At 35.8% G+C, this 9,888-nt stretch overlaps 1 protein-coding gene across 4 annotated transcripts in view; it reads right to left on the reverse strand.

The window, feature by feature from the left end:
• The window catches only part of osbpl8 (oxysterol binding protein-like 8), a 70,074-nt gene extending 62,417 nt beyond the window's left edge, over window positions 1–7,657 (reverse strand). For 3 of the 4 annotated variants that reach the window (XM_084111168.1, XM_084111166.1, XM_084111165.1), the window contains exon 1: window positions 7,325–7,657. The gene's annotated coding sequence lies outside the window, so the exon portion shown is untranslated. The remainder of the gene's footprint in view (window positions 1–7,324) is intronic. The other variant, XM_084111172.1, reaches the window with a different exon arrangement.
• Window positions 7,658–9,888: the final 2,231 nt, after the last annotated feature.

A 9,888-nucleotide genomic window follows, 5' to 3' on the forward strand; every position in this document is an offset into this window, starting at 1 on the left:
TTTTTATTTTCAGTTTTTGACAATAAACATGCCAGAATGAGAACATGAAAACACGGATGAAATCAACTACCCACCTACCGATCCCTCCCACCCCACCCCAGCCCTGCCCCACCCAGCGGTCTCTTTACAATGGGGAACATAATGGAAAGATAAGTCAACAGAAAAACAGCCACAGGAATAATAAAACATAAAAACAAGAAACAAAAACAAAAAAAACAAGTGGGATAAACTGTTAAGGTATTCAATCTGAGTCCTGATCATTGCTTTGCACAATATACTTAGAGACCTTCTCAGCAGCTATAGTCACAATTCCTGTGTTTTAATTATAGAATTCTATTTAATTATTTAATTAATAATTTAATTTCTTCAGGGGGAGGGACTATGGGCAGGTAAATGTATGGGCTTTTCCAGACCTTTCAATCTAACGGATGAAATAAGCTCCCGTAATTTACATATGAACGCAAAAGGAGACGACGGTAAAACCAACAGAGATCATCAGCTTTAGTTTCTACTCTGACAGACACAAGACCAGCCGAACGCTGTGAGTGTGTGTGTGTGTTAGAAATCAGGAATGGTGAGAGAACATTGTGCTCTGTGCGTTTTTCATCTTCAAACCAAACTTGGGTCTTCAGCCGACAGAGTTTAGCCTAAATCCCGTCATGATCCGATCGACCAAAACGCATCTATTTTTTTTAAAGGAAGCTCCTCTTTCTGTGCCTCTCCTCACAGTCGGCCTTGTTCCCTACCGTTCACCTCTGCGAGTGATATATATTTAGTCCAGCCCACAGAACATGTCCAGGAGCCCCCAATAACAGCTCTGAGCTGAGAATCTGAGCCACGCGGGAGAGCAGGATTCCTTCAGTCGAAACGAAACCTCATTAACACGACAATCAAGTAACCTCCTCGTCCCTCGGTCAAACTAACAAACACTGACCTCTTAACCAGAGGGTATAGTGAAGGTACAAAACAGCTGATTTTAGACTTGATCTTATGTAGTTTAGTAGTTTGAAATCTATTTTTAACAACCAAAAGAAAAAGGATTAGGTTTAGGTCATTCTCAAGGAGAAAACAATAAAAGTGAAACTTCCTCTTCTGTTCTTTCTCTTTCAAGCATCTCAGCAAAGGCCTCAAGCTATAAGCAATGACAGTATATTTAACAAAGGGGATTGAAAGTGCATTGCAGCAACACGTCTCTCCTTTCTGCACAGATTAACCAGTCAGGGCACGATCAATAGCACACAGAGGAATGTTTAGTTGGATTAATTTTTCATGCAGGATATATATTGCTAACAAGGTAAGAGTCTCATTTATGCCCCATTAGAATCACCAAACAGGATTTACAGAACAAAAATAAAGTTTCAAACACTCCTCCGGTCAGATGAACTGGTAACTAATACTAAAACTATTAAAAACGTTGTTCATTTAAATAAGACAAACATCTAAATTAAATGAAAATTAGAAATGTTGAAGCACTAAAATATCATTATTTACTACTGGTAGATTATTGGTTATTATTTATTGGTAAATTAACCAAAGGATTAATCAACTATTCAGAAAATAATCAATGGATTAACATTATATAGAATAGGGGGGATATAGGATTAGATAAACAGAAAAATAAACAGATTAATTGATTAAAAATATAATCGGCACTAATTCATACAGTGTTCAAATTATATATACTGTATGTCCAGAGATTTCACACTCGACGGGACACTTATTCGTAGAGCGAGATGTTGCACCTCCATTTTTCCTGCATCCGTCACATATGTGGGTATGCAAGTTTTGGGTATGGGTTTGCCTACGTCATTACCAAAGCAACACATCCAGATAGGTTTGGTTATGTTTGGACACACAAATCTTATCTGATCACTTGCAGTATAGTGCGGACAGTCTGGCTGAAAAGATCTGATTTAAGAGAAAAGAAACCTGATTTGCCTGCAATCTGAACGCAGCCGGTCCAGCATGTCTGTCGAGAAACACATTATTCACTCCTGACTGACATCCCGGCTCTGTTCTGTCCTCACAAGCTCTGTAAACTGAAGGAAAGTCCACACCATTAACCTCAGCTGACACCACAGCACAGACCGAGCTGTGCCGGCACAATAACAGACTCAAGAAAAGGCATGCCGTGTGCTTATAAATCAAACCACTCATGACCCCGAGGCTGTGTTACACAAACGTCCCACCTTAAGTTTCTAGTTAAAATCTAGCTCTTGATCCTCATTTTGTCCAAGATTTTGTTGAAAACCTTGTGTGTCCATTTCAAAAAATGGTGTCAAAGTTGATATTGTGGCTTTATAAATGGTCAGACACTTGCATGTGTCATTATATTATTAACATTTGACCAAAATCAAGCTCATATGGAGTTCAAATGTCAGACATATGTGTTTTGTCCGTTATTAGAAGGGCCACATCTGAGGCAGTAAGTGCATTGTGTAACGTTTTCACCAACTTACAGGTAATAAAGTTTACTGTACTGTAGGTATCAGGAGCTCATTCTGTCATTTGGCCAACATCTCGTTATAAAAGACGAAGTGCTTTGCACAGGCTGTTTAAGACAGCATTAGCTATGACTCGATGACAAATGCTAGACTAAGACACTCTTCTCAAATACATAAAACACACACATACATATATACATATATATATACATACATTCACGATGGAGGAGGGGTGGGGTTTTGCGATTTGACTGACAGTTTGAGGATCCAATGGAGTTAAGAGGTTCTGCCACAAACTCCTTTTAATACTTTTCATTGGTTAAATATTTGCAAAAACTTCAGAAAGACATAAAGGGTTACCAATAGTAATGATTTATGAAAAAAAAAAAGAATAGATATGACAGTCATAATAATTATTTTTTTTAAATACTTTGGCCAGTGGCCAATGAACAACCACCTAGTAACCACAACAACTCTTCACTTCTGCACTAATTTAGCTTATACTTTAAACTTGGCATTTTGCTCTGGAAATATTGTTGGCTCTTATGAGAAAGTGCTTGTGGTTAATTATGCTCTTTTGTAAATCACTTTGGCTAAAAGCATCTGCTAAATAAATAAACGCAAAAGTAGCACAGGCAAGTACCAGTCACATTTTCTACTCATGTAGATAAAACGTTTCTATTACATTAAGCACTTCATCTCAGCCAGGGTTTGAATCAGATTATATGTTGTGCATTTCCTGTTTTAAGAGTTTCGACATCAACATGAAACAGGAAACAGCTTCTGTTCTCACCTGATGTCTGCATCATTTCTTACAATGAAGCATTTCGAGCACGTCACGGTGTGTTTATGAATCTACCCGTCAAATAATAACACACAAATCGTCTTCGTCTTATTAAACAGCTAGAGAGCATTGATTCACACATTTTCCACAGGCCAGTTTCACTCTCTCAAATCACGAAACGCAGCTTCAGATCTCAGACGCCCCTTCACAGGTTTGACATTCAGAGTCTTGTGAAGGACACAAGAGAAACCATAATGAAGCTGACGGATTTAATGAGGATTAAATCTTCATTTGAGCTGGTATTCAGGCAAAACTGAAGGCAATACGGAGAGATTACGGCCACAGCCTTGAGGGCGTCCGTGTCAGCAGGACGGATCATTAATATAAACGAAGCGTTGCAGTGACTCTGCCGGGGTGCCGAGGGTTTGCACCTGAGCACATGCCTCATGACCAGCTCAGAATAGCTGTGAATTTGTATGCTGGACATTACCATTTGGTACTAGAAAGATTCAATTGTTAATTGTTAACACAAACATGCCTTTGAATGATTCAATACAAGTAGAGATGCACTGTCCAACAGTTTTTTTTATTTTTTATTTGGCCAATCTCTGTTCTGGACTCTGTACATAAACAGCAATGCAATCATTTCCTAAAATGTTAATTTGTGTGGAAATATTACGAAGTCTGTAAACAGGACGTTAGCAGGCCAGACGGGACACTCAAAAGAGGAGAGAAGAGCAGAAAATACTGTCCCAGGCTCGAAATATTGGATGAAAAATATAGGCTAAATACTGAATTTAGGCTGGGGGTTTATATGAATGTATCTCTGAAGGAAACTGTCTTCAGAAATGTTTCAATGCATTTTATTTTCCTCTTACCTCCGTATAAAGTAGAGTTTATAAGCACAGTGCTGTTTTTTATGGAAGCTTGTTTCCGCCACAGAATAAAACATTTTAAAAGATAATTGCGACTTTTTATGTCACAATTGCACATTTCGCAATTCTCACTTTATTTCTCAGAATTCCGAGATATAAAGTCAGAATTGCGTGAAATAAAGTCGCAATTGCGTGATATAAAGTCAGAATTCAGACTTTTTTTCTTGCAATTGCGACTTTATATCACGCAATTCTGACTTTATAATACGCAATTGGGAGATATAAAGTCAGAATTGCATGATATAAAGTCGCAATTGCGTGTTATAAAGTCAGAATTGTGAGATATAAACTATTCTGAGGTAAAAAAAAAAAAAAAAAAGTGTATTTTTTTCCCCCTTAGAATTGGACTTTATATCTCACAATTCTGAGAAAAAAAAGTCAGAATTTTTTTTTTTATAACACGCAATTGCAACTTTATTTCACGCAATTGCGACTTTATTTCACGCAATTCTGACTTTATATCTCGCAATTCTGACTTTATAACACGCAATTTCGACTTTATTTCATGCAATTCTGACTTTACATCTCACAATTCTGAGAAATAAAGTCAGAATTGCGAGATGTAAACTCGCAATTGTGAGATAAAAAGTCGCAATTATCTTTTAAAATGTTTTATTCTGTGGCGGAAACAAGCTTCCATAGTTTTTGCTTAAACATGATAAAAAAATAAAAATCAGCATCCGGTCTCTGATTCAGCCCATTTGCTTGTAAAAATCATGATCGGTGCATCACTAATTACAAGAGTGGTTTGTTGTGAATGGGACTACACTTAACTATTAACCTCAGTTTATCAGGAACTAGATCTTCTAGCTTCCAATATAAAATGGTATGCAATTGCATCCAGAAATAGTCGGACAATGATTTGGATTCTGTCCTCAGCTGCTAACACTATGCAAAATAAGATGACAAACACACCAGCAGCGTCAATAACGCACAACAACGCAGGAATGGAAACTCTATTTGACATGCAAATGACGATCACTGTCTCTCGTAATGTTGCACATCCACGCTTTCCTACGAAGCAAACAATCTGTAGGGAAATTGCTGATGAATAATGTGGCGACAATGACCATAAACATCACGTTCTTCCTAAGTTAGGATCCTGAACACAGATCTATATCAGAGTTGGAAGACAGTGTTTAACATCATGTACAACGAGTTTAGGATGACGTGTTTAGAGAGCAGTTGTTACTGCTAATACTTCTCCTTTAAGATGCGCTCTCTTCTATTGGGCTTTGTTACAACACACACACACACACACTGAAACTGTTACAGGTGCTACACCTCACATTTCACAACCTCAATCCAACAATGTGACACAGAAAGCTATGTGGAAGTGTGCGCTCGGGTTTCTGAACGCCTCTGAAGGGGAAAGTGGAAACATGAACCTTTACGCAAAGGTCAAAGATACACACAAAAGCATGATCCGCATCAGGATTCAGGTGTGTATCCGTTCTCGTCTAATCGAAGACATTAAAGCATGAAACAACAAAAACAGGCTAAACTGTGTAAATGAGAATAAGTTTCGTGGTCAAATTAAATAAATGGCCAAATTGCGTTCATGTTACTGAATACTAATTAACTAGATCATTTTGTGAGGATGCTTCTAATGACACATTTACTGTTATTACATAGTAATTTAGTACTGTGATACGTTATCCATTAATTAGGCTACTTTTATGGTCATTAGAGATTTACCACACATCACACAGAAATCATAACACTGGGAAATGGTAAATATTCACACCAGTCACTAACATGATGTGGTTTACTTTGTATTTCTTTGCCAGAAATGTACAATGGTAACCATTGCTTCACCATATTTAATAAAAAGTGTCCTTTAAAAACAATTAATCAAAGAAAAATAATACCGTAATAAGCTAGTACCATGGTTTACTGGTGGATGAAGATACAATCATGATACTGTTTGATTATCATAATAATATAACAAGTCAGTTATTTATCGGGTCAGAGGTCAATCTTCCACCGGAACTCGACTCGCGTATGGCCGTTAGCGGAGGCTAGTGATTAAAGTTTATTAAGTTAGAAAAATTGATATTTTTCTTACCAAAATGCATCGCTTCGCTTCAGAAGGCCCTTATTAAACACCCTGGAGCCGTATGGATTATTTTTATGATGGATGGATCCAATATTTGGGCTTCAAAATCTAAGGTACAATTTAATCCTATTATAAAGCTTGGAAGAGACAGGATATTTTTTAATATAACTCAATATACACCTAGGATGGCTTGAGGGTGAGTAAATTATGGGATAATTTACATTTTTTGGGTGAACTAACCCAAATTATACCATGGAATTACCATTATTACCATTAAAAATGTCATAGAATGAAAAAAAAATGTGATACTTGTTATACTGTACACTGTGTCCATGGTACTCTTTGGAAATGGGGTTGTTTGAAGTAAACCCCATTTTTGTTTATTATGATTTCACTTTCATAACAATGGTATTGTAAACTCTGGTTAACCCTTGCAAATATTTATAAAGGACATCTGCATTCCAGATAAATATTATTGTTTATATTAGGGACAAAAACAGCCCGAGTGTGTCACGTTAGCTATTACATAACATACATGCTCACTGCAATCAAACCACTAAAATCAACCTGTTCGTATAGATTTGAAGACATTCACATTTAAAATGCACATAAAAATCGATCTAAATGATGGAGGATGATCCATGCATGCATATGTCCATCAGCAAGACCTGCAAAATGCAGACAGTGTTTCAAAACCTAGTTTGCAGCCTAGCTAGACCGCATCAGGGTTGTATTATAGGTCGAATATAAGGTAAGTTACATTAATGAATACCATGGAATATTGGACACTGGCACTACTATGCTTTTCCATGCTATTTTTGGATGGTAATGGTGCACGTGCTGTTGATGACCAAAATACAATGTAGGTTGACAGCTGACTGTATTTTGAGAGACAGTCTATATATTGCTCAAATATGCTGCATAAATATGCCAATTATTCCCGCCCAAAAACGCTGCACGCGCTGATGATGCTCAAACCTATGGCCCAAACATGTTGTCTAGATAGGCAGCTCACTAGGTTTTAAGACACAGCCGGTAGAGTGCAGTCTACGGGTTATTCGTACAGAAATGTAGAATTACAGTCAGAAACATAAACACCAACCTTAATTGTCTGAAGTCCTCCTGATGGAAAACACGGGCTTGAGAGAATTGAGAGAATAAGGTAAAATGTGAATTGTGTACGTTAGATTGCGTCGTCTGAGGAGAATCCGTCTGTCAGTCCATCAGTAAATGGGTTAAAACTTCGCAGACGTATTCTGACAGGTACGATCCTACATAGGCAGGGGGCTGATCTAAAACGCTCTAACTGTGAACCATAAACGCGTTATGTTGAAATATTAAAGCCATGAAGTGCTATACTACAGCCCGCCTTCGCTCGCACGTCTGTCTTCCTTCTTCAGCGCGACTGTTTATCTGCGATCGTTGAGTTCTGTCTGTCTGCCGCGCTCGAGAGATCGGCGTTCGACTGGGCTAAAAATAAATAAAAACACACGAAAGCAGGTCTGGAATCAGTTCTGTGAGATGGAACACGCAACGACGTCAGTTTGATATAAACATTCAGGCAGACCGCAGATCAGTTGACTGTTTTTCCGGCTGTTAGGCGGAGCCTGTCACGTATCCAGAGGCCTTTAATAAAAAATAATATTAAAAGTCTAACGTGTTGTGAACCTGTAATGTTACTGAAGATGGCCCATATCCTTATGTTTCATATGTAACGTATATGGCAAGCCGTTTTAACTTTTATTAATTTCCAGGATACTAATTCTTGATATCAACAATTCAATTTTTACTAGTTAAAATTATAGTTATTTATATCAGGAATTAGATTTCTACTATAACAACGGCAATTGTTATTTCCACTAGTAACAATGCTAATTCTTGATATCAACAATTTAATTTCAACTAGTAAAAACTACAATTCTTGATATCTGTAATTGTATTTCACTAGTGAAATGTCACCATAGGCTGCCATTCAAAATCCATTGTTGATATCAAGAATTGATTTCTTAGTTGAAATTCCAATTTCACATCATAATACAATTCTTATAGTAAAAACCTTTATTTTTGATATCAAGAATTAATCTGTCACTAGTTGAAATGTCTATTCTTGATATCAATAATTACATTTTCACTAGTGACAATGTTAATATCTGATATCATGAATGTGATTGTTACTAGTAAGAAAGCCATTTTAGATATCTGAAATAATATTGATATCAGAAATACATTTTCAGATATCAAAAATGAAAAACTTTACTAGTAGCAATTCAGCTGTTGATATATCAAGAATAGACATTTCAACTAGTGACAATTGAATTATTGATATCAGTAATTCACATTTTTACTAGTAACAATGTAATTATTGATATCAAAAATGATATTTCTACTAGTAAGAAATCAATTCTTGATATCAACAATTGATTTTGAATGGCAGCCTATGGTGACATTTCACTAGTGAAAATATAATTACAGATATCAACAATTAAATTGTTGATATCAACAATTACATTTTTGATATCAAGAATTCAATCGTTGATATCAAGAATTCAATTGTTGATATCAAAAATCTAATTCTTGATATCAACAATTCATATCCTGGAAATGAATAAAAGTTAAAACGGCCATAAACGTATGTGTTTACTGTTTTAAACAGATTTATTTTAAATGTAATGTGCAATACAATGTCACAAAATATTTCATATATTCATATATTAGCAGAATAAATTTGGACCTGATCTAAAGAATCTGAACATTTTCACTCACATAACTTTTGTTTTGGTTAGCATGGCATTCTAATAAAACATGGAAAGGACTAGAAAAATATATAAGCAATCCAATGCTGCCACCACGTGGTATTGAGCGTCCAAACAGGGCAAAATAATTTTCTTTTTCTTTCTTTTTTTTTAAAATAAAAATATTTCACGACATTCCATCTGACAGCCATGACGTAACCACGTTGCATTTCATATCATTCCATGAACGGAGGATGATGAGCAAAATATTTAGGCAAAAATAAATATAAATAAAACTGTTTCATAGATAAGGTTTAAAAAAAGGATACGCACATGTAGAACAGACTTGTATATATTTATATAAAGTGATAAAGTAGTTTGAAGACGTAATGCAGCAACAGTAGCACAGGCTACCATCGGTTTTATGTCCAAATTAAAATTAAATACATTTCTTAGGCATCGGTGCATTGATATAAATAGCTCTTTCTGTGATCTCTGTTTTGATCTTGTAATTATAAGAGCCTGGATTATAATTAAAAGATTCTGGATGTTTTATATCGAATGAATTCTGATGTCTCCCTAGTATTTGAGAATGTAATTCTTGGTTTTATAGGTTATAAAACAGGAAATAAATTTATATTTGATCCATCCTCTCTTTTTTTGGCTAAATATTGTGTACATACACGTTTTAACCTATTTTATGTGAAATTGAAAAAAAAAATACTTTGGTTATTATTATTGATGTTTCTATCAAATAATGATCTTGTATTGATTCTTTTTTTAAAAACGCTATGGGAATAAGGCACTCTAAAACTGATAATATTTAAGAATATAAGAATATTGAATATATACAGAAAATAATCAATTGACCAGGTCAAATCACACGCGAGCGCGCACTGCTTCCTCATGTGCGCGCGCGTGTCTCCTGTTTATC

This window comes from Abramis brama (assembly GCF_963993115.1).
Source record: "Abramis brama genome assembly, chromosome: 4".
Lineage (NCBI taxonomy): Eukaryota > Metazoa > Chordata > Actinopteri > Cypriniformes > Leuciscidae > Abramis > Abramis brama.